The following is a 27,393-nucleotide window of genomic DNA, read 5'->3' as shown; positions in this document are numbered from 1 at the left end:
TAATATCCCCAAAGGCAATCATATATTTAATTTTATCTGAAAGAAACCACACATTTTCCAAAAAGGTCTTCAGGTTTTTCAGAACAGCGAGTCACAGTAACTGCTGTGCCATTATTTGAACAAGTTTTCAGGTTGGTCTATTATAATGGTCAGGGATTAGAAGCTGTTGGAGAAATGAATTCGAAAATGAATAAACTGTTTTGCTGAATGCGACCGAAATAGAGGAGAAAATCCCTTTCACAATTGTTCCAGACTGAAAAAAAAATGTTATTTGCAAATGCTGTAATCAGTTAATTTGCATTATTATTTTGCTCTGAGAATGTTTAATGAAACCACAGATTTATTTCACAGTAAACTTTCAAAAGCCAAAACAGTGCATTGATGTCCCCTACATTTTCAGCAGTGCAGGTAAAGAGGTATGGGATTTTAAAACCTAGCGACACGGAAGCTCAGTGGTTCGCAGCACTGTCGCCTCACAGCAAGGTTTTAGTCCCAGCTGGGCCAGTTGGCATTCTGTGTGGAGTTTGCATGTTCTCTCTGTGTTGCTGTGGGTTTTCTCCGGGTTCCCCCACAGTGGATGTGCAATTTATGTGTTTTTATTTTATTAAGATGTTATTAAGATTTTATGTATTTCTACATTTTTAATCAAACATTTTCCCCCAATATTTAAATAAAGTGGAAAATGATCACATATAAATAAGTAAATTGAGTATATACTTTAAAAATAAATAAATAAAAAAGATAGATGTACTCATTAATATGTGGTTAGCATATGTAAATAAACTTTTAATTGATTAAATTTGCAGAAATTGTACTATATTGTGAATATATCAAACACACAAGACATGTCACTCAGTTTTAAAGGGCACCTAGGTTACCCCCTTTTTTCAGATTTAATAGTCTTTTGCATCTCTAAAATGTGTATATAAAGTTTCAGCTCAAAACACCCATCAGATTTTTCATTATACCTTTTACAAGATGCTGTTTTATACTGATTTCCAGCAGAGGGTGGTTTTATTGTACTGTGCCTTTAAGGCGAGTTCTGCCCGCCTACTGTTTCTACGTGCCTTCCCGCGTGCTTTAATCTCCTCCCTCAGCTGCGTCAGACAACAGACAGACTTAAAGGAAGAAGGTCTCACGTAGCGTTTGTGAGAAATACTACAGTAAGAACTAATCTTTACTAATCCGTATTGTGAAGTTGCATTGATGAGTCACACACAATATGCACGTGCACGAACACACACACAAAGAGATACACACGCACACCGCAGCTGACACACACACACGCACGCACACGCACGCACGCACGCACGCACACATACACAAACACACACACACACACACACACACACACACACACACACACACACACACAGGCAGGCAGGCAGACAGACAGACAGAGCGCGCTTAGCTTAGCACTGTTTTTGCACTCAAATGTGACAGGATACAGGCTAACCTCCAGTACTGTGTGGATATGTGTTATGCTAATGTACAAAATAAACCTGATTTAACCTGCCTGGTCTTGTTGACATATACTGTACAGGTGACTACCAGAACATGTTAATGCGCGCAGCTGTCAACCAATTCGGTGGGCGGGGGGACCGCACTCCTACGTAAAGTTGCGGTCGGTCTGAAAACCGCTCTAATTGGTCCACCGTTTTTATGTTGTTAAATTGAAAAAAAAGGACTGGGTGTGTTTATATCACCCCAATATGATGGTCTATACAATATATATACACACATGTTTGTCCAAACATGTTGAAAAGTAGATTTTTCACCATAGGTGCCCTTTAAATGGGAAAATGTGTAACGGTCAATATGGCGATTGAAGACGCACCTTCTAGTAAAGAAGCCAATTATCGATTGATATAGACTGACGATTCTTTGGGGAAGGGTTTGGACTAAAGGTGAGTTTCTGCAGATTTTATGTAAAATGTTTAGAAGTGAAACTAAAGAGACAGATGGTGTTTAATTTCATTGATGATTCCTAATGTGAAATTTAATCATTAGTTTGGCAAGTAGTTTTGGAGAATTTGATGTTTCCCCATTCAAACAGAATGCCTGAGCATACTGCCCGAGAGGCGTTTCAAAGATGGCCACCGAGTGAAATGACTTGCCTTAAAGAGACTATAGCTGCGTCTCAAATGGCACACTATTCACTTACACACTCAATAGCATAGGATATGACTGTAGTGTCGTCCCAAATGGAGCACTAATGTTTTTTACTAAGCAGAAATGTTTCCCTGATTACGTTTGACGGTCGCCAAATCAGTGAAAAAAATGACCAAACTATTAAATAACACTTGCCATTAGTATAACCGCATTCATCATCGGGAGACGCTATAATCAATCTCATAGGAGAATTTTGCTTTGACCATCCACAATAAATAAAGTTATCCAACATGTAAAATAAAGTTATCCCCTTCCGCTACGTGAGCAAAGCAGCCATCGTTGAGTGCATAAAGTGTCCATCATTACACACTTCATTTTACCAGATGCATCAACCAGATAATTAAAGTGCACTTATTATTTTTTGAGTTTTCAGTGTGAACACACTACTTACACTATTTATACTACAAAATGGTGTAGAATAGTGCAGAAGTATGCGATTTGGGATGCAGCTTTTGACTATATTAACTTGCTTCATTTGAAGTATAACAAAAGACTGTGCAGCTAACTGCTTTGATAAAGGAAAGAACTCAATCTGACTGAATCTTTAGTGTCCTGATGTGTCAATGAGACTGTGTATGTGTGAAAAATAAAAATTAAATTATGCCTATGGAACATCTCAACAATTCCCAATAATAAACCTGTCTGTCTGTCAGTGCACGAGAGACAAAAACTCATCTCTCGCATTTGTACTTACATGACCATCAGTCGGCACACTGAAAAAATACACACTCACATAAACCTGCCTGCTGTGTGAAGTCAAGGAGAGGTTGATTGTGCCTTTCTCTACATGTCCTTCAACTGAAGCTGATATCCACACACACATACACACACACCAAAAACATCCAAGTAAGACTTACTACTACCCCTCATGCAATACAGATAAGTATTGTCTGTTTAGTTTATGCATTTGTTTGTGCCACTGATGACAGGAAAACACACACACACACACACACACACACACACACACACACACACACACACACACACACAGCTTTCAGTCAAGTCAAGAGTATTTGATGGTGTCACTTCTCCAGTTTAGCAATTCAAATTAATCCCAGTAGCGATGCTTTAGTACAGCTGGTGTGTCTGGATGAGTAGAGCTCAGGAAATCACTCATAAATACACGACTACATTAAAAATAATGGCATTTTAGAAAACATCATTTTAAACGTGCGCAATTAATCAAATTAGTCGTTACTTTGGCATCTCATTATGATAACATGACTATAACCTGGATTCTATTACAGATTTATGTGAAAGTTTTGCAGTATATTTATAATTTGGATAAAAATACTGTGCAATTATAGCTTTGATAATATGTGACTAAAATGTCATTTTTCCTCAAGCGGTAAGCCATGCCAAAAATCATAAGTACCAATGGATGTTGATAGCTTTAAGTATAGCACAGCCATATATTTACTCTTGTAAATCCTTCTGCATCAACCCCAACAGAGAGAGTTTCTTTAAATAAACACATTGCTCTATTCTCAAAAAATGATCATTTAGCTCTTATACACTCTAAAAAATATTGCTAAATAGAAATAAATGTGGTTCATTAAAATAGGGAAGCCTTTTAATATCTTTAAATGTGCTACAATATACAGCACCTATGACAAATTCTGCTAGTACGACAAGATGTTATGTTACACTACTCTGCTATGGTTTGGTATAAATGAGACCACCCCTTTAAAAAAAATGAAAACATAAAAGAGCAATTGTCTAATTACTACAACAAAGATTTATCATTTTGGTTTATAATTAAGTGCTAAGTTATTGTAATTATGAGATTTGTCAAGCAGCCAACATTATTCACTTTATAAACAATTTCTCCTTAAACTGAGGTTGCCTGATTTAACCAACTTTATGGGAACCTTTGTGTTTCTTTTCCCCCCAACACTATTTTAATTTTCTCCAACTTGGCAGGGTTCACCATACAATTATTAGCACAGAAAGAGCTAAAGAATGATAAAATGATTGATGATGAATGTATGCACATGCTCCACACAAAACACTAAACCAAATCAATATACAAAACAAAAACAAAGAAAGAAGCAGAGTCATCTAAACGAATATGCATGGTAATATCACATGTATCAAAATGATTTTTAAGATGAATATATACCCAGGGTGCGAATTACAGGGGGGTTATTAATGCTTAATTAATTAAGTCAAATTAGATGCATAATAACTTTGTAGTTTGATCAACAGTAACATTTGAAATAGCCAATCAGAGATTACTGTAGGTCCAAACACAATAACAATCCCTCAAAACACTGTGCACCAACTGTCTTTCAATACTGAAGCAGCTCTCTTCCAAAACCGAAAGTTTCTTTATCTGTCTGGCAATATTTCAGCTTTCAATCGAATGAAAACCAATCTGTGTAAAAAAAAAAACGTGAAGTGCAGCCACACATTGAATCTGAGGTCTCATCTCATGTCATCTCGCTCTCGCCGTAATCCAGACTTCGATACATAGACGCCACATAAAAGTCAAGTCGCAAAACTGAGGCCACTACCACCTGAAGCCCTTGCAAAATGTCAAAATACAGCACTGAAATGAACAGTTACTGTCTTTCTATCAGTATGATATCTGTAAAAATGCAATCAGAGCCAATGTTATGTAGAAGTAGTGTTGCCTAAACGGCTATTACATTTCTAATAAGATTAAAACCAAAATACAATTAATTGCAGTTTTCGTTTGATAAAAATATATGAAAACAATTAAAATCAAAAGATGGCTTGTTTGTAATTTGTTTTAATATTAATAAAAAAACATGCTTGGACTATTTAAGCTCAACGGCTATACGCTGCCAATAGGCCATTAATAAATATTTTCTTTACTGTGTAGGGGGTTATAATGTATAAAACAAAAAACTAAACATAGCACGTCTCACTGTCATTCAAAACACATAATTCATAACACATAAGAACTGTAGACCTGCAAGTCGGCGCCCATAGCCTAGTGATTAGTGCGTCGACACATACCACCCAGGTGCTCGCGGCGACCCGAGTTCGATTCCCGGCTTGATGTCCTTTGCCGATCTCTCCCCTCTCTCTGACCCCCACACTTTCCTGTCTGACAATCTCCACTGCCCTATAAATAAAGGTTTTGTTTAATAAGGAACACAAGAACAGAAACGAAAAAATATCAGTTCTGCTCTGAGTTAACTGTATGGATTTAAATTTTTTATTTTGAAGCCTTGCTATATATGGCGGCACATCCGATTTTTCTGAAAACTTTTGATCGTCCACGATCTTATATCGTGTTATCACACAGCCGTATAAGTAAGGACCACAGATTTTAATGAAATCACTAAAAAGTTTGCATATTTATGTTTTTTTTAAGTATAGATGAGTAAACAAACATCACACACACACACACACACACACACACACACACACACACTGATGCATCATTTAGCATCGAACTGTATAAGCAAAAGCTTTATAAGGAATCCCACCAATAATCAATTACATCTCCATTCCAGCTTTCTCTCTTTGTCCCATTCACTGTCTGTCTCTCTCTGTCTCTCTCTGTCTCTGTGTGTGTGTGTGTGTGTGTGTGTGTGTGTGTGTGTGTGTGTGTGTGTGTGTGTGTGTGTGTGTGTGTGTGTGTGTGTGTGTGTGTGTGTCTCCTGGCCGACTGCCAAGTTTGAAAATGCATTGGAAGACTGAACTGATGTTCTGTTTGTCCTCGGAGGAATCCGGGCTGCATTCCAACCGGTGCATGTTTATATGTATATTAGAGCAATTGTGACACTCTTTCACTTATACAAACGCCAAAACTCTCCATCGAGCAATGCACATGCCTGCTTATTTTTGCATGCATGCACAAACATGCAGATTTACCGTGTGCATGCCTGCGTTTTCTGGTGGCCAAATCCTCCAGATGGGTCCAGATGGCAGCTTGAATCGGTGAAGGTGTGGAACAGACTCAGTGTGAGCATTTTGTAATGCCCGAATGCAACACCGTCCCCTGAGATGCGCGTGTGTGTCTGAGCATTTGTGTGTGCGCGCATGAGGGAAAACATGCGCCGACTGTCTGGCTGTGGTTTTTACTTGCTTGCACTGTGTTTGTGTGCGAAATAAATGGAGTCGTGCGCTGTTCTACAACCCAGGTGTGTTTGAGTTAGTGTAAAACAGTTGCATTTGTCAGGCTGCAAAAGCCAATAAATAAGAAATGCCATTGCTAGGAAACAACTGCTTCCACCTGCTTCACACAGCACACACACACAGGTAAAATACACTTACTGCTGTTGTACAAGTCCTGGAAGTGTATATGATGGCTTCTTTTTTTATCTACTTGAAGTAAAATGGTTGAAACAACTGTGTCCTTGCACTCAACATGTTGCAATGTCATCCAGCTATCTTACAAATGTGGTTACATTTATAATCGAATGCAGTAGGTATTTTTTAAAGTCAACTTTGGGTGTCATCCAAAAGTTAAAAAGTAGGTATTTTTGCACACAATAAGGTCAATTTGAGTGCACTCCTTCATGATACTGTATAAAATGCAAAGTACTGCATTTCCTATAAACATACAAAAGCATGGTAAGTTTCCAAATGCAGATGTTTACCATGTCCAGCACACTTCAATAAATACTACATTTGTAAATAATCCACTCACACACTCCGTGTTTAATTCGTTTAATTTGAACAAAACATTTAAATGAAATAAATAGTTAAAATAAAACTAATCAAAGAGGTTTGGCATATTAACTATAGGATCAATACTGTATGACTTATATTTTATATTCCATTTATTTTTGTTAATAACATGTGCAGCTATCACTTAATGCAATTGATTATGAAGGAAATAATGTGCTAAAAGAAACAATTAATCATGGCCTCATCCCATATTTAAATTAAGTAAATAAGGCATGCTTTCTGCCTTTAGACAAATTCATGCTTGATTTATTATTTTTTTATTTTTTTATGGAGTCCTGAATTTGTTTTTCTTAGTATAATCTGGCTACATATATGCTATTAAATGCGGATGGATGGATGGATGGAACCAGATGGGTAGAACAAACAGACAGACAGACAGATAGATAGATAGATGGACAGATAAATAGATTGATTGTTGAATGCATTGAAGGACGGATAGATGGATGGACAGACCAACAGATAGATGGATGGATGGATGGATGGATGGATGGATGGATGGATGGATGGATGGATGGATGGATGGATGGATGGATGGATGGATGGATGGATGGATGGATGGATGGATGGATGGATGGATGGATAAAACGATAGAACGACAGATTAAAGGACAGACAGACAGACCGACAGGCAGACAGAATGACAAACAGACTGATAGATATCCATACAGGAAATCTTGTATTATTATTATTATTATTATTAATTAGTATTATTATTATATACGGGGAGGCAGTGGCGCAGTAGGTAGCTCACAGTAAGAAGGTCGCTGGGTCGAACCTCGGCTCAGTTGGCGTTTCTGTGTGGAGTTTGCATGTTCTCCCTGCCTTCGCGTGGTTTTCCTCCGGGTGCTCCGGTTTCCCCCAAAGTCCAAAGACATGCGGTACAGGTGAATTGGGTAGGCTAAATTGTCCGTAGTGTATGAGTGTGTGTGGATGTTTCCCAGATATGGGTTGAGGTTGGAAGGGTATCTGCTGCGTAAAAACTTGCTGGATAAGTTGGCGGTTCATTCCGCTGTGGCGACCCCAGATTAATAAAGGGACTAAGCCGACAAGAAAATTAATGAATGAATTAATTATTATATACACAGCTATGGGGGAAAAATAGAGACAACTTGAAACTGATCAGGTTATGCATTTAATACAAATGTAAATATGCTTTTTATCAATATCTGATAATATGCCACAAATTTATGTCTTTCTAATAAAATTGTTGTCTTTTAAAGCATTTTTGTGATAGCAGTTGGTCAAAATAACAAATGCTTTCATTTGTTGTGACTGTAAAATCAGGAATATTCCAGCAAATATTCATCTTCTGTCTGTAGATAAAAGAATATCGTGTTATATAAACTGGAGTTTAAACTAAAACATAAATGTCAGGCATAAATGGCCTATTGCATAAATATAATAGCATTTCTTACTATTATGACACATTGAACTTACAATTTACAGTATAATTTTTTGCTTTGATCTGCAAACTACTGATGAAATATATCCAGAATTTACAATGAGATGTTGTCATTAAAACATGAAGATAAATGATCAACATTAAAGCAAGATTATATTTTCCAGACATTTTTATATAGATATTGATCAAACTGATTGTTTTGCGTCTCATTTTTGTAGTGAGAAAAATGTCAGCAGGTTGTCTCTATGTGGGTGTATGAGTGTGTGCATATCTGTGTGTGCGTGTGAGTGTGTGTGTGTGTGTGTGTGTGTGTGTGTGCACGTGCATGTGTCATGGCATTGTGTCCGTGAGATGCAGAGATATACATTGCTTTGTGCGCGCATGTGTGAAGACGATTATTCTCATTCACTTTGAGCCGGTGCTGCAGCAGCATCTCAGCTTTGATAAATTAATAATCCTTTTGAAGTGCTAATCTCAAACACTCAGCGTGACTCATGCGATCCATACAACAAGTGTCTCTCTCAAAGACAGACACACTCCCTCAGCATGAAGCTAGATGAATATGGAGAAATACACAGATGGAAACACAAAGATTAATGTGCGTGTGTGTGAATTAGAGTATATGTTAGCTGTGGTTTCGTAATAAACCCTTCAGCATGGATATATTAAACTCTGCAAAAACTTCTTCGTATTCTTTTATTCCTTTTAACTGCTAAATACAATAGGATTGTTAAAAATTTATAGATATAAGGTTTAGGCTTTGTGTAACTACACGTAGTCCAACAAATGAACTGTACATGAGTGAATTTAGGCTTCGTCCACAGCTCCACCTAGTGTTGGGAACATGATCTGCTGAGGAGATCACCTACCATAGATAAATAAATACATGCTTGCCTGTGTTTTTCTCCAGTTTTACCTTCTGATTTTCTGATTTTTTAAATATTCTTTTAAAAACTGAAGGAGTGTTTTCACAAGACTTATTATACTATATATGGATCAAGTTGTATGAGAGTATTTTTTGTTGTTTGTAAGTTTAATGACAAAAATGATTTATCGGATGTATACTATTTAAGTGATTGCAAACAACTACTATGGGCTGAATTTAAACAAACAAATTACCTTAAACATTTATACATTTCATTTGTTTGTTTAAATTCAGCCCATATAAATTGTTTGCAACCGCTTACCTTAATAGTGTAAATCCATTTAATAATTTCTTCAGTGCTCCTACATCAATACTTTAAGGAATAATTGACAATTGGATGTTGGATTATTAGAATGATAATTCACTCCTCAGGTGGTGACTGCAGTTTTACTTTTCTTTAGGATAACATTCAAGTTTCCTAATCATAGCATAATTGGCTGTTTAAATTAATTTTAAATCAAAAAAAGCTTTTTGATATTGGAAAGGTGTCTGCAACTTTTGCAAAGCATCAAATCCAGCTAAGTGAATAATCTATACGAAGAATGGACCGCAGCCTGGAACTACTTTATAGCTGCGAGTTTGATTATAATTGCACGGCTTAGAATGTTCATCAGCCAATCAGAATTAAGCATTTAACAGCCCTGTAGTGTTATTAGAATACATATACTAGTTAACATTTGAAGTGGATCAAAACCAAAGTTATCCTGCTAAAACCAAAATGTGCACTGTACAAGAACCACCGTTCTTAAAGAACAACTTAAAAATGAACAAATAATGAAAATAATAATAATAATAATAATAATAATTATTATTATTATTATTATTATTATTATTATTATTATTATTATTATTATTATTATTATTATTATTATTATTAGTTTATTTTTAAGTTGTTAACTCTTGTTTTGATGGCAAAGTTCGGACACTAGTCCTGTCTTGTCTAGAATGTTGTTGGCTTGAGTTTTCTCAGGTCGAGCACTCATATTTCATGTCATTATCTGTCTTCGTCTTTGTATGAGCACTGTCTTGACCGCGCTTGGGCAGTGCTTGTGTTTGTTTTATCTGTAGCATGCTGTTTTTGTCAGTGCCTCATTCTAATTGGTTTTGATTGGCACCGGGATGGAACATACACGTCACGTGTGAGTGCACAGTAAGTGTTTCCATTTATGGCATATTTGTGTCTTTTGTTGTATAAACCATGTGGCCTGGTGTTTACATTGTGCTGTATGCTTTAGTGTTGCGTTGCGTGTGAACACAGCTAATGGGTTATTTGTCTTGTGTGTTCAAGTCCTGTTTTCTCATGAGCAAACGCCTTGTGCTGTCTGTTTGTGTGATTGTCTATCCCACCCTTCAGTCTATTGTCTGGTCTATTGTCTATCCCATCCTCCGGTCTATTGTCTATCCCACCCTCCTTGTTATCCTATTATTAGTTTATTCGGTTTACCTTTTTGTTTGTTAATTCTTTCTCTTTATAGTCTCCTCACATCTGCTGTCCTGTGCCAGTGCTTCTTTCCCTTTCCTGAAAACTTGACATTTGGGGGTTTAGTTTGTGAACATTTTTGTTCATAGTGTTCAGTGGGTCTTCTATTACAGTGGTTCTCAAAGTGGGGGTCGGGACCCCCCGAGGGGTCGCGGGGCAATGAAGGGGGGTCGCCTGGTGATTTCCAAAAATCTATTTATTTTTATTAAACCATAAGAATTAACATATTTTATCCATAACTATACTGAAAATAAAAATAGTCGTTTATAGTTACTATATACTATATAGTTACTATAGTACCTTATAGTTACTAGTTCTATTGGATTGCGCCCCTGGGGTAATTACATTATATTAAAGGCAGCAATAGCTTCAGATGCATTTTGATTTTATAACATCAGGTTATACTTTCTGGCACATTTAAAGCACTGACACAAATTTAATTGGTGTGTCTGCATCATTGCATGCAAGGTTTCTGTATTTATAACCACCTCAGAGGATATTGGGGGTCGCCAGTCACTGGCATTGTTATTTTGGGGGTCGCGGGCTGAAAAGTTTGGGAACCCCTGCTCTATTAGATACAGGTTCAGTTTTGTTCACTTTATTTAAGAGAAAAAAAAAGAGAGATAAATAAATGTACTGTACCCATCTCAAGGCTTCCTTGAAAACTTTTATTTGTTCCCTTGTATTTTTTATGCTATATGACCCCCAATACCAGGGTCATAGCTATACTTGTGGGGACATTTGGTCCCTACAACAGGAGGAATACAAAGCACACACACACACACACACAAACATTCACAAGTGCACACATAAAACCATCCCACTTCAACAGGAATGTGGACATCAGTATTCGGAAGCGATAGCGAGAACAGCTGCAGTGCTGGTAGCTTTTATTTTCCTGAAACCCTACAGGAAGACAAACTGACTGCTCCGCTAACAGCTTCTTGCTTTATCAGCAGTCAAACACCAGACACATCGAAAAAGAGACTGGCCTTCCAAGCTTTTCTCGCACTTGTTAAAAAGTGCAATGTGTGATAGCGGTCTGCATACACATTGCAGCACATTGACTCAAGGCTTTAATTGAAGAGGACCGTTTCGTTATTGATCCTGATCAATTAAGCAATTATCACGGCATCACAGTCCTTTAATAGTGGCATTCAAGCAATTATTGTGAGGATAACACAAGTCTGGATCAATTCCTTCAGTGACATTTAGTACAGGCTTACAGAGGCAACACTGAAACCAAAGCACAAGTTTCTGCAATACCTGGAGAAAGTCATCAATCGCATCAGCATTTATGCAAGTTGCTCAGCTGGTTGTGCATATTTTATATCAAAATATGTCAGAGATTTATAGAGGTTACATATATTTGATTAGGCAAGTGACATTTCATTTTATTTTTGTATATCGTATAATTTCAAAATTGATACAATAAAGACTATGAATGGGGTTTTTTCAACAGGTAATGTAACAAAAACAGAATTATAAAACTATAACTAAGATAAAAAAAGAAAGAAATTATGACAAGTCAGAATTATGAGACATATTGAAGCAGCATACTAAGTCGTGCCCAACTGAGTCTGGTTTCTCTCAAGCTTTTCTTTTCTTCACTTTCGCCAATCGGTGAAGTTTTTTTCCCTCTCCACTGTCACCTCTACCTTGCATGGTTTGGGATCGATAAAGCTACGCATCAATGTATTTGCTCTTCAGTAGTGATTTTTAAACCACACTGAACTGAGCTAAACTGAACTTATACACTAAAAAAAACTGAACTACACCGTTCCATTTTACTATGACCTTTTATGTGAAGCTGCTTTGACACAATCTACATTGTAAAAGCGCTATACAAACAAAGGTGAAGTGAATTAAACTGAGTCGAATCTGTGACTTAAATTCGAAACCATGGAATACAATCAACATTAACCATCATCATTATGAGATAATATGTCAAACCTTTGACACAGTCATCTTTAAAAATCAATTATAATTTTTTTGAGTTTATTTCATAATTAAAACATGAGTAGTAAATATCTTAGTGGTTCAGAATTATGACTTAAGCAAGTCATAAGTTGGACTATTACTTGAGACGAAATTGAGAAAGTTAAAAGTCTAAATTTACAATTATTACTAACAAAGTCATGAATAGGAGATAAAAAGTTTCAATTATAAAGTATGTCAAAAGTATACGACAAATTATCCTTTATTCATTCATTTTCTTGTCAGCTTAGTCCCTTTATTAAGCTGGGGTCGCCACAGCGGAATGAACCGCCAACTTATCCAGCAAGTTTTTACGCAGCGGATGCCCTTCCGGCCGCAACCCATCTCTGGGAAACATCCACACATACACACACACACACTACGGACAATTTAGCCTACCCAATTCACCTGTACCGCATGTCTTTGGACTGTGGGGGAAACCGGAGTACCCGGAGGAAACCCACGTGAACACCTAACTACCTTAACTTGCCTAATTAACCTAGTTAAGCCTTTAAATATCACTTTAAGCTAAAAACTATCTTGAAAAAAAAATTTAGTCAAATATTAGTCATCATGGCAAAGATTAAGAAATCAGTTAATAGAGATGAGTTATTAAAACTATTATGCTTAGAAATGTGTTGAAAAAAATCTATTCTCTGTTAAACAGATATCTACTACCGTATATGAAATGTGTACTACATAAAGTATGTTGCAAACGCACACAGTTTTACTCCACCAGCACTGCTGTGGAAAGGCTTTCTGTGTCAAAGATGTTTTTGTAGACAGATGGTGCAGATACAACATCGACTAGCAGCAGGTGCTAACCGGGTCACGCTAACCAGTCAAACTCTAACCTCTTGCTTACCCCTTTGCGAAAAAGTCTGCCTGCAGGTACAGAAAAGCTGTTGAAGCTCTTTAAATAATCATATGGCAGAGCTGGAGAGCTAACCAACGTTCCCGGTCTTGAACCCTCTGGAAACTACATTACCTTGGCCTTCATCTGCCTCGGGTCTCATTACTTACAGAAGAGTCTCGGCCCGGGTCTCGGCTTATGGTCTACTTAAAGCGCACTAATGGAGATTATTTAGAGTCGAGTCATGATCTCTTTGCTAAGGTGGTCTGGATCTGACAGCAATTTGCACAAGAAAGAACTCATCTGATCTCCTGAGACAATGTATAATTTATATTTGGAAAAGCAAGGAAATTGCACACTGCAAAAAAAATACAAATTGTAAAAATTATAAAAGGTTATTGGAATACATTTTACTAAATATTTATTTCATGCCAAAGTGCTGTGTAATACAGTGTGTTAAGTGACTTTAAAACAATGTAATGTGCAAAGTACACTACAAAAGTCTTGTAATCGATCTAAGTTCTAGAAACAACAAATAATAACTTGACTTCTAGTTGAACATTTGGTATCAGAAGTGGCTTATATGAAAGGCAAAGGCCTCTAGATTACACTAATTTTACCAAAATAAAATATAATCATGCCTTGATTTTTAATGATTTAAATAAGACAGTAAAGTCTGACTTTGCTCAGACAAAATTCTTGTCTTATAACAGAAATAATGTACAGTATATAAAGTCATGGTGCAGAGGAAAATTAAATTAATAATACTGTGTATGATTCCCATGAGCTTGGAGGACTGCATCCATATATATCTGCAACAACTCAAATAACTTTTATAAGTCATTTTGAATGGCAAAGAAAGCGTTCTTGCAGGACTCAGAGTTCATCCAGATTCTTTGGATTCATCTTCTATGACTCTTGCTTCATCTTACTCTGACATGCTCAATAGTCTTCATGTCTGGTGACTTGACTTGCCAATCCTGGAGCGCCTTGACCTTCTTTGCTTGTAGGAACTCTGATGTGGAGGCTGAAGTATGAGGAGTATGAGAAAAACTATCTTCTGCCACTTTTCCAAAAGATCAACTAGAAGTTATTATTTGTTGCTCTTTCAACTGGGATCGACGACAAGACTTTTGTCAGGTTGTGTGAATGTTAGAAATGTTACTGAATACTATTACAATGTATGAGGAAACAGAATAATAAAATTAAATAAAAAAGCATTAAGAAAAGAATCAAATAAAATGTGCAAGAAGCACATTGCAAGTGTATATATATAAAAAAAATGAATAATAACATTTTTACTTCCTCAACATTTCAATAATACTGTATTTTATATAATGCAAATTCAACATTAAGGAATTTTAATTAAAGTAATGAACAAAAAATATCAAAATTTTCTTAATATGATAAAATATGTAATATAATAAAATTTACAATTAAATGAAAAGGCAATCATTAAAATTAAATTTAATTAATTTCAATTTAATTCTAATATCAGTCAGCAGAGGGCCCTCTTTCTAAAAACTCATCACTGCAGCACATCTGTTCTCCATTTTCCACCAATTAAAGAGCTATTAAATACTCCCTTTGTTCTGTCCTACATCTTATTACTGTTACAGTAAATGTACTCCTTTGTGGTATGGACTCTTCGTGTTGCTCTTGGATTCAGTAGGCTTACACAAGTCTTGATGAATCTGGCTGTTATTATTAGTTTAGTTAGAGGAAATCTGACTTCTTTTGACAACTACTGCGGTTTATAACAGCACCATATTTAATAAATCTAAAAATGAACTGAAGTCAAACAACTAGAACACACTTTTCCATTCAACAGGGTTATTTTCACATGTTTTTTAATAGCTGCGTCTGAGATAGCGTACTTGCCTTCAATATTGAGAGCTTTATTGATCCTCTGAGACCGTAGGTGAATGTTCATGAATGCAGTGTACGAGAAATAAAATTCTAAAATAAAAACAAAACAACAAAGTACACAAGTATGTAACATGATAACAATTATACTAATTGAATATACTTGATTTTAGGGCTGTGGGTTTTTTTTTTGGGGGGGGGACATACATTGTGGTGTATATTTTGGTATTTTGGTGTGATATTTTGTTTGTCTGTGTTGTATATTGTGGTATAAATATAATATAAATATAATTTCACAAGATAATTTACCCAACTCTTTTTGGGAAGAATGTATAAGTTACATTAATAAGAAGTCCTTCAGCATAAATATAATAAAAACCAAGCAAAAATGAATACATTGTAATATTTTGTTTGTCTGTGTGGTATATTGTGGTATAATATAAATATAATTTCACAAGATAATTTACCCAACTCTTTTTAGGAAGAATGTATAAGTTACATTAATAAGAAGTCCTTCAGCATAAATATAATAAATAAAAAGCAAATATGAATTAAATAGAACAAAGACACAAATAAAATAAATGGTTCTTTATGCTTTTCTGAAAAGTCTAACAGCATAAATCAAATGTAACATAACCAGTTAAACTCTGCTGTTATTTTGGGATTTCCGCCTGGATTTTGCCAACCCAAATTTAAAAGCTTCACAAATCCACATGCAGAAGCGTAAATGCAAAAATTGGGTATCATTTTAAAGAAAATCATTTGAATTGTCATAAAACACTATTGAAACTGTTTAAACTAACTGTATATGTTGTCTGTATTATGATAAACACCTTAAAAAAAAAGAGGCGCTTTTTGTATTTGTTTTTATAAACTCAAATTTTAAAGTGTACCTTTCAGGTTCTGTGTGGTCTAGCGTGCTGTAATTGATTTTGGTGGTTCCTGCACATGTCTGTAATCATAGGAAAAAAGAAAAAATGTCTCTATCATAAACTATGCAAAAGTTATTGTATTCCAACTGATGAAAGGTGCTTTACAAGCCACAGGGATCAATCATTGTTTTCATATTTCACTATTCTTTTGTTTGATCAAACATAATTCACTGTGTTTGGACGACGTCAGACATATAAAAGGATTATTTATGTACATCACCTCAATAAAAGGAGAAATGGCCCTGAAGCACAGAGCATAAGGTGAGAGATGACAGCTGTCTTTGCTATCATGTTTTTCTCTTCTTCTTCATTCTTTTATATCACATTTTACCTGTTTTTATGTTTTGTTTTGACGCATTTTTATTATTTGTTTTTATTTTTATTTTACTTGTTTCTTTTATTCTTGTTTATGTAAAGCACTTTGAATTGCCACTGTGTATGAAATGTGCTATATAATTAAACTTGCCTTGCCTTGCCTTTTCTGGGGCTGCTTATTGATCATAAATGTATCGTTTTCACTTCTGCGCCATGGAAACACGGCGATTCATTCGGCAACTGTTTGATATGTGAATAACATTTAGTAAAAAGAACGGTAGAACCATATGAGCACCGGCAAGAGCTTTAATTTGAGCTATAAGTTGTACATGTGTCATATGAAAATGAACCAGTGAAAAATACCCAGCTCGGGTTTCCGAAATACTGTGTATTTAAGTGTAAATAACTTTTGTACAGTAGAATAAAAAACCAAAGTGATGCATATGTGCATAAAATATAGATTCTACACTTTCAAACGAAACCATTTAAGGGGGGTCTGGTGCAATGCTAGTCCTTTAAATCTTGAAGCGAATGTCGATGACGTCACAGACCCGGTACCGTGTCCACGGAGTTTAACTGGACAACAGTCAACAATTGAAGTGGACCAAAACTTTATCAAAATTGTCCTAAAACTATTCAAAAACACAGTTCGTTTGTCGTATAAGACAATTTTGAAAATGTTTTTTTTTATTCACTTCAAATGATTTTTGCTGCTTGTTCAAGCTACTTATTTCAAATGAGCTAAAATAACAATTCCAGAGTTTTTTGTAGGGGGGTGGGGGGATGGGGGGGTGACAACATTGTTTTATGTTCAATCCACGTAAATTTGTTAAAACTATTAAGTTAACTTAATCGGTTTGTGTTAAGACAACATGAAGGAATTGTGTGCAACCAATGCAATCTCATGGCAATTCATATACATTTTTTATTTAGTGGCTAATTTGTACAATCTAATTCATACAATTTAGTACAATATGCTCATCCCCCAATGATGGCTGGGTTTAGGGGCTGGACTTGGGCCTCATGAAATTTGCAAATATTTATATATGACTAACATGAGAAATACTCATGAGATAAGGGTGCAGCCTTGCATATTTAACAGTGTACTGTAGTCTTCATTGCATAAATTAAATACAATTAATCTTTGTTAAAGTTACAAATTTCATCATTTCTTGTGCTCGAATGGTTTAAATTCACTTAAATTCTTACACAGCCTTTAAAAGATCTTTCAATATATTAGGGTTAGACTTTGCATGTGTTCTGAATTTTGTTTTCTGCTTAATTATAATCCCACAGATCCTGCAATGTGACAATTACAGATTCACTCATTTCGATATCAATGCTGAAACAATAGCATGCACATCTCTACTTGATTACACTTGATTTTGCACCCTCAGTTCACTCTGTATGTAAACATCCCTATTATTGTAATCAAGTGGAGAAAAAAAATGCTGCTATGATTAACTGCTGTGATGTGAACTCTTATATCTGCAGGAATCAATACAGCATCTGCATTCTGGGAAATATAAGCATAGCTTTTTATATTACTGTAAAGGCTAATAGTGACTTTATGCTTTATTTAAATGCACTTTCTACAAAACAGTTAAAGCAGTCAAAGAAAATAATTTGAATTCATTTTATTTATATTTAACTAATAATCTTCAATAATTAAAATTCAATATATAATTAGATTACAATCATAGTCATACTGTAAATTAATTATAGATCAATGTGATTTCTAAAAGATTACATATGATGCATAAGTAGATTTCTCTCTTGTTGTCGCTGTGAGAATCAATACAGATGCCAAAAATGCTGCCTGTTATTGCTTGATCTCTACAGTACTGAATAATTGACTGTGATTTTGAGAGCTTTTCAGCAGCTTCAAGTTGTGGAAATTGCTTGTGTGAAATCCACAGGCTTGCCTTTAAGTTTCAACACTTACATACACCAACATTGCAACATGACAGTTTTCTTTTGCAATCTTGGTTTGCAAACCAAACAAAAATTTACATTTCAAGCAAATCATTCAGCAAGTAAATATTTACATATTTAAATAAGCATGTATTAAATACATGAAAGATTAAATCAATAAGTCAATAAGCTTCAGTAATACTGTGGAGTCTGATAATAGGAGGATATGATGAGTATCACCCAATATTAGTGACACTGTTTATGAAGAGTCTTTATTCACATCATAAAGCTGCTTTAGCCATTAATCAGCTTTGCTGAAGACAGTGTCATAATTCTGCTCAATTAAATTTAACTCAAACCAGCCGTGATTAACTGATATGAAAATGTTAGCCAATACTAATAAACAATATAAAAAAAAGTGTTAATTAAACATTATTTTTGTATTTGGAAGCAGATACTCGATTACAGAATGATAAATACAAATCTGGATATCAATTATTCTGAGCCAAATTGCAATAACTAAATGACAACAACAGGTCAGTTGTGTGATATAACGGGCTATATGCACACAGACTTTTAATTTCAGCCAGCCAGCCTCAGCAATCCCGGTGATCTGTCTTTCCATCATTAAATAGCCATGTTTAAAGTCTGATTTCTTTAAAAATCATTGTTATTCTCTGCCTGATAATATCGTACAAACACTGCATTAAATACCATTTTCCCCAGCCATGTCTTAACAATATGACAGATTATTTTACCCCAGTATTTTCAATGGAGTTTCTGTGCTAACCTGCTGATCCTGACGGCGCTAGCGGTTACATGGTCTTTCATCGCGTTTTAAGCTTGATCAATTAAATGAATGATTTAATTTATTTAACTGAATGTTTTATAATTGTGTAACAACATTGATGCTGTAAAAAGGAAGCTTATGAAATTGAAAACAGTCACATTAAGCTTTCACTGGAAGTTTATCATTGGCTAAAAACACTAGCTTTGCATGTAGCCCATTAGCAACTATTAAGTCTTTTCTTTCCATGTTGAAAAGCATTAAACTGAATGTAAACTTAATTTGAGTGTTTTGGTAGTGTTTTTCAAAGTGAGAAATTTCAATAATACTGTCTCTGTGTAAACACACTCAGTTTCAGAAAATCTTCACCCTGGCCGGAGTTTTCAGAGAGTTTTGATTTCAGTCTCCCAATAGTCTGTTTTCTTGTGAACAAACAGTAAAGCCATGTAGTTTTTAAAACATTAAAAAAATACCCATGTTAGTGTGGATAGGGCCTGAGGCATAACTTATTTATTCATTCATTTAGCTAAGTGCCTTATTTATCAGGGGTTGCCACAGCGGAATGAACTGCCAACAATTCCAGCATATGTTTTATGCAGCGGATGCCCTTCCAGCCACAACCCAGTACTGAGAAACACAATTTATTTATTTATTTATATTTAGCTCCAGTTTATCAGGTTCGATTACAGTACATTTAATTTGACTCATTGAAAGTAAACAATGTTTATTCAGAAATATTTTATGTGATATTACAGATTTGTGCATAAGTTTAATTCACATGTTTGAATGGAAAGATAGCAAAACAAAAAAAATTCTCTGTATTTTGTGCAATTGTAGCCTTAGAATTTAGTTGGGCATACATAACATAAAAGTTGACTTGAAGGCTACAGCTCAAGTAAAAAATAAAAGCAAAAATAACAAAATGGTTTGAGAAGGAATATATAACAGGTCAAACTAGCTTCATCGTGCTTTTATGTAGTCTTTCAAAACAACAGTTTACCTAAAGTTGCTCCATATTTGACTTGAAGGCTACAGCTTAGGTGGAAAAAAAGCAAAGATAACAAAGTACTGTCAGAACAAATATATAGCAGGTCAAACTGGGCTTCATCATGCATTAATGTAGTCTTTTTAAACAACAGTTCACATAAAATTGCTCAACTTAGAAGCTACACCTTAGTGAAACAACAAAAACAGAATAACAGATTGGTTTCAGAACAAATGTATCACAGTTCAAATGCTTTTATGCTGTCTTTTTTTTGAGAGTGTATGAAAATAAATGCATTTCCTTTCTTTCTTTTGTAAACTATGCCACTAAATAATAACCTTGCACAGTCTGTAATGATCCTTTCACTCCAGTCTCATGCTGTCTGACTAATGCTTGACTGTTATGGCTATACTTTCAGAACATTGCTACAATTCACTGTCACTTTTTCGGCATTGTTTCGATGCTGGATTGTCAGTCAGAATAATGTAGACGCATATGCTTTTCAGGTCTCATGATTCATGCTGAAACTCTGACTCTAATGACTATATTACTCCATATGGTGTGGGTGTTTTATAACAGCTCCTGCTTTCAGTTTAAGTCTGAGGATGAAGACGCTGTGGGAGGGTGAAATTTTGAACTGCTTGTAATTATGACAAATAAATAAGAAAAAATAATCTCACTACATTTTCGCTCTGTTAAACTTCTTTCTATCTTTCTTTCTTGGTCCTTGATGTTTCTGAGTATTATCCATGCAAATGTCAACTTTGTCATGAAAAAAATTAAAGTTTTTTTATTAAAATAGCAAAACTCTTTGCAAGATTGTGTAGTCTTATATTTTACAGTACAGTAAAAATACACAAAATGTATTGTCAATGTTTTCAATCAATTACATTTGATTTACCAAAGTCACACAAGACACAAGTGCCAATTTCACATCTGTCACATCCATAAAAAAGCTCTTACCTCATCAATGCAAAAACTCTTATACTTTTGGTTAGCATTTTATTAGCATTACTTTTTTGGTCACATCCATAACGCATGTAGATTTTTTCCACATTTGAAATATAAAAAAAAAAAAATTTGATTGACATTTTTTTGATCCCATAACTCTGTGGTTAGTAGTTTTGGAAAATATACTGGGCAATAAACATGGTATCAGCATTTATTTACCGTACACCACTGTCAATAATGATAAAAATGTTTAGTATGAAGTACTAAAGTTTTAATTAAAATGTGGCTGCTGAGCACGCACCTTGGAAGAAATGCCAATAAGCTTAGGGTGCAAGTTTGGCATTTCCAATGGAGGTGCACAAATTGTGGTACAAATAGGGACGTGACGCGCATATAAGGCTGAACGATATTGTCCAAAAAAAAATCATCACGATATCATGTTTCATATCATTTGTATCGATAATTACTGATTTTTTAATACATTTAGGATAATTAGGATTTTATTTAAGCACTTTATTTTAATTCACCAACATTACTAAAGGCAAATAGTGCTTATTGTCAAAAACAAATATTTAAACTTAATTTATGATATTTTTTAATTAAATAAACACAAGTGTTAAAGAAACTCTTAAACTTGATAAATAAAATGTTACAAAGTGTGCAAAATGTATACTGAACAATCAAAGCAAACTTTAAGGTAGATCAACATCTGTTAGGCGTGAATAATAATGATACAGTTAACATCAAACTGTCAACAACACAAATCATGATAATCAAATCTGAGCTTTCAAGTAAAGGAACCATTATTTAAATAAGTATTGCAACATTACAAGTTTTGATGTTGATTGACTTTATTACCCCTATGCTAAAAAAACTCAGCTAGTGGCTGGGATGCACATGAAAAGAAACCAAAAAGCACTCTGGCGACATCCTTACATCCTTTTTTATTTACAATCTCCTCACTGCTGCTTCACAGAACTCATTTTCACCTGTGATGTTTTTCCTGACCTGAAGAGACAAGAGCGAGCGTGTGGTTTCCTTGAGCATTTACAATGAGATTTGCTTTGCGCTCCCATAGTGTCTCTCGTAACAGACCATCCACTGTTTACTCAGAGGATGACAAACGAACAAACCATTGCTGCAGCTCCAATACAAGTTTATGGAGAAAAGTAAAAAGCGCTGCAGTGTTTGGATGTGCTGTGTTTGGCTCAACTTAACTAAATTTATTGCTGTTTGAATACAGTATATCAGTATAGATGTGGTGAATTTGCAGTAATCTCTCAGATGTAATAAACTCAGACAAGTTTTGAAACACTCACTAAAATATCTGTGATTGTGAACAAGAAAAGAATAAACTGTCAAATTAAATAGTTAAAATATAGGAGAAGCACTGCTGATGCTAAAGCATTTGATGTCTGTACAGAGAGGGGTGATCTGCTGTCAGGCTGAAGGTAGGAGAGACGGCTGTACGAGTACAGGGCCATCTGTCAGTGCTCTGCGGCGAGGTAGGGGACGGCAGCATCACCTGCAGCACGTTGAGAAGAGTAGAGATGGTTAAGTATAGACAAATAAGTCAATAAAAATCTCTGGTAACCAAAAAAAAAGTTGCTTTTTTTGATTTGTCACTAGTCGCTTTTTTGAAAAATTGTTGCTAAGGGGGTTTGAAAAGTCGCTAAATCTATTGACAGAGTCGATAAGTTGGCAACACTGTGCACGTGGTGCAAGTCGCGCACCTCTATACAAACTTGCTGGGTTATTGGCATTCCTTTCAGGGCGCGCGCCAGCAGCCATTTTTTAATTAAACTATAGTGCTTCATAGATTTTATAGTCAAATCTTTATTTATCGATATTGACGAGTGTTCGGTCAATAAATATTGATACCGATTTTAACGCCCAGCCCTACCTGCATTTCGAGGTACACCTAGCTGAAAAACATCTCAAATTTCCAGAACACACCATGATTCATGCAAGTAGAACTAACCAACCTGCTTCACACTTTGTATGGAATGTACACACTTAAATTACCACAGAGTCAGACAAACACAGCGCACCCAAACACTGTAGTGCTTTTTCATTTTCTCCATGAACAAGTATCAGAGCTGCAGCATTGGTTTATTCGTTTGTCATGCTCCAGGAAACGTTTGATGGTTGCCTAGTTAAAGAAAGATGGTAGGGAAACAGAGCTCAAAGTGCATTGAAAATGATAAAAGAAACAACGCGCTCGTGCTTTTCATGCATCATTGCCACTTCAGGTAAGAATAACAACACACCCGTAAATGAGTGCAGTGGCTAGCAGCACTGAGGAGAATGTAAATAAAAAAGGTTGTCGCCAGAATGGCTTTTTGTTTTTTGTTTTCTTGTGTGTCCAAGCCACAAGCACCCCATCTGATTTTTTTTAGTAATGTAGTTATACAAATTTACAATTCGTAATGTTGTTTTTATAAAGTTTAAGACTCTCTTTAACACTTATGTTTATTTTATTATAAAGAGTTTAGATATTTTTGTTTAAGTATTTTTGGTTTGACTATTAAAACTATTTGCCTTAGTAATGTTGGTAAAATAAAATCCTAATATTCCTAAACGGGCCGTTAAAAAAAAATTAATATTAATTATCAATCCTAAAAGATATGAAACATGATGTTGATGTTTCAATATAATGTTAACCTATACTTTCTCTGTTCCTATTTCTTTCTTCAGGCACACCGCATATTCTGTCACGACAAATCTACAGTGCACATAGAGTCAAAAATTACATCAGGCAACAATCCTCCACACACCTAAAAGATGCAAATCTCAAAAGACCAAGACTTTTTTAACACCTGTCTGTCAACCCAAAAATGCTCCAAAATAAAATATGTAAATATATCTGCAATCCTCTTCTCAACCTCCTGCAACATTATGATTATTACAACATCAGCCTTTCTTTTTGAATATGCATAATCAATTCCGTCTGTGCAAATTGTGGAATGATCAAAAGCAGAAACATGAAAGAATTTCACACTTTATGAAAGCAACTCAAATTTACATGGCAGGCATCTAGAAAATGCTGTTTGAAATGAAAGGTCATACTGCATTTTATATGCCAAAAAATCAATACTTATAAAGTTATTCACCAGTTTCCAACCAATCACCATTATAGATGACCATTAACTGTACATTAAAAGCCTGTGATGTGCATATTGATTGTTCCTGTGTATTTTTTACAATATACTATACATTCCTGTGAGTTATGTTTTATAAAAAAAGTCCAGAAACTTAAAAAAAAAAAGAACACACTGGTAAACATGTCAGGAAAACACCAGAATTATTTATAAAGTGTACAATTCTACAGTATATTCTCAAGCACTGTATATATGTATCATAAAAATATGTGAATAAACAAGAATTTTAGAAAATGTTACAATGTTTAATTAAAGAATTATCATTTCACATCACTCTCAGAAATAAAGGTACAATAGCTTTCACAGGGGTGGTCCCTTTTCAATAAGTATTCATTTGTAACTCAAGGGTCCTTCACAATACCTCAAGTAGGTCTGTCACAATAATCAATATATAAACTTAAAGCACAACACATGGACAAGACCTCAATCATTTTTGTTAATGCATCAAAACCAATTCTAGCAACATTTTAGCAGATTCAGCAACATCTCTATGTCTACTGGAGGTATCAGTGTCAGTATGGTTAAAAACACTATTGTATTTACTATAAATTACTATGGTATATTTACTTTGACAACTAAAAATAGATCTGGTAGCAGATACTGAAGCCTCTTATTTTGTCATTCTGGCATTATATAATGAGTGGCAAAAATGACAATAATATTGTTTATAACAATATACAGTATTTTAATGCAATATATAGTCCTATAACAAAAAAAATATCATGACAGACCTACACTCAAGGGTACATATTAGTACCTAAGAAGTATAGGTATGAAATATTTAGGTACTAACATATACCTTTGAGGTACCCTTTAAATACATATGCAAGCCCGTAGCCAGGTGAAAGAACCTGTGTGGTTCGAAAGAACACCAAGCACCGAAGCACCAAAAGCAGCCTATTAAAGTTATTTTTTAATACTAATTAGGCTGTGTATAAAAATCCAAAATCAAACAAAAAGATGTTATTAGGGGTAGCTCAAATAATGTGTCGGTGCTCTTTGTGTTAGGGATTCATCAGAATAAACATCAAAATCAGTCCAAGGCGCACAAAAAAGTGGAAAAACTCATAAAAAGCCTTTATTGACATGGCTGTTCCTTAAAACTGCGACTACATCAGGTTATTCTGATGAAGTCAGATGTTATCAAAACGTGTAGGCGCAGTTCTAAGAAATAGCTATGTCAGTAAAGACTTTTTAATATTTTTTTTCCCACATTTTTTAATGCCTTAGACTGACTATTGCTGTTTATATTGATTAGGTTGTTGTTGTTAGATTCATTTTCAAATGAAGCTAGTTGAAAATCGTGAAGCTCTTTTTTTATTTGTATATTATAAATCTTTATGAAATATTTTTGGTACAACAAGCTAATCCAGCTAAAAATAGTTCTTAAAATGCCATTCATTGGAGTATTTAAACATCATAATTGAATGCAAATGAGGTGAATAACTGCAAAAAAGTCCACATTTTGAGGAAAAAAAGAACCATTCCTTTCACCAGGCTGGCTCTGGGCATATGTACGTTTTGAAAGTACCATCCCAGTGAAAGCTCTCATCTTTATATCTGAGAGTGAAATGTCAATGACAACGATGGAACTGAATGTGTTATATTGATACCATTTTCAGATTTTCTTGACTGAATTATTAAGACAATGATTAAAAATCTATTTGTAAAAAAACACGTAGACGCAGCAGAGTAAACTCTCTTCTCTACTTGTATTGTGGCCTGTTTTCCCCCAACATTAGCCGAAATTATATGGTAGCCTATCCGTGTTTAACTACTTATCAATTATATAATTAGCTACTTACCAGCTCCAATCCTAATGATTCATCTCCGAAGGAAAAGAAAACCCTCCAGAAATCTTCAGCTGTTGTGTCGTTTGGAGAAAAGCCATGATCCTGAAGTAAATTAATTCAGCTGAAGTTCATCACGAACTGACTTTTAAATGTCTCCACAAGATGGCGACATTCATCCCCACAAACCATATATCTATGCCCACATACGAACGCCACCACACACACAAAAGTTCACTTATTATTTTCAGCAGTTACCCCACATGAAAAAAATATTGTAGTAATTTGTTGTAAAGAATATAGTTTTTTTTAATCTTTCGTTAATAAAGTGTATTATACTGTAGCCTATATATAACTCTTTAATTAATGCTAGTGCAAACTGTAGCTTTAAATTGGCTGATAAACTGTAACAAATAGTTTACACTACAGTAAACTGTGGTGTATTGTAGTATAACATACAATATAGTTGTAAAACACTAGTATTGTGTAATTTGTTTATATTAGGCCACTATAGTTGTTGTGTTAGTAACTATAGAATTATGCACATTTAAATGTGTACATATAATAGGCATCTATTTTTTGTTATTGTTGTTGTTGTTATTTGAAGACACTTTCTAGATCATTTAAAAGTATACAGCAACTAAAGAGTATATCGCTATCATAAGGACTAAGTTCTTAATTTAATAGTTCATATAAGAATATTTTTCACATCTTAATGCACATTACAATACAAAAAATATAACCCTAAGATATTGTTTTAGGTTATCAAAAAAATCTGTATAAAATCCTGGTAAAAGTGGTTAAAATAATGTAATATATTGAAACTTAATGGATCATTGTCAATAAATGTTTGCTATAGCTGTCTTCTTTGGCAGGAATAATGATTTTTAACTAGATATTTTAGTTTTTTGTGTGTGTTTGTACCTTTTTAAACATTTATACTGGCTGCTTTGAAATTTATCTGGTAACTGGCGACCTGAACTCAAATTTCTCCAAAAATCAAAAAAGCCTTTCATGTCTTACTGAATGCATCTGTTCGGCAAAAACGATGAAAGGCATCTTAGCAAAAAAAACTAACCTTCAAATACGTTTGCTCTTCGGCTTTTGGGCGAGTGACAAATCCACTGTTACACAAGACATGCGTCTGACTCTTAACTTACACCACAAAACTCATTCAACTAGAAAATATGTGACCACGAGGGCCAAGAGCACTTTC

General features: G+C 34.8%; 1 long non-coding RNA gene across 2 annotated transcripts in view; it reads right to left on the bottom strand.

The window, feature by feature from the left end:
• Positions 1-26,708, bottom strand: part of LOC141377911 (uncharacterized) — a 71,898-nt gene extending 45,190 nt beyond the window's left edge. Inside the window, exon 1 of one of the 2 annotated variants that reach the window (XR_012391029.1) lies at positions 26,193-26,708. This is a non-coding gene — a long non-coding RNA (uncharacterized lncRNA). The remainder of the gene's footprint in view (positions 1-26,192) is intronic. The other variant, XR_012391030.1, reaches the window with a different exon arrangement.
• Positions 26,709-27,393: the final 685 nt, after the last annotated feature.

The sequence above is a fragment of the Danio rerio genome, chromosome 15 (genome assembly GCF_049306965.1).
Source record: "Danio rerio strain Tuebingen ecotype United States chromosome 15, GRCz12tu, whole genome shotgun sequence".
Lineage (NCBI taxonomy): Eukaryota > Metazoa > Chordata > Actinopteri > Cypriniformes > Danionidae > Danio > Danio rerio.
This window is presented reverse-complemented; position numbering and strand designations above follow the sequence as displayed.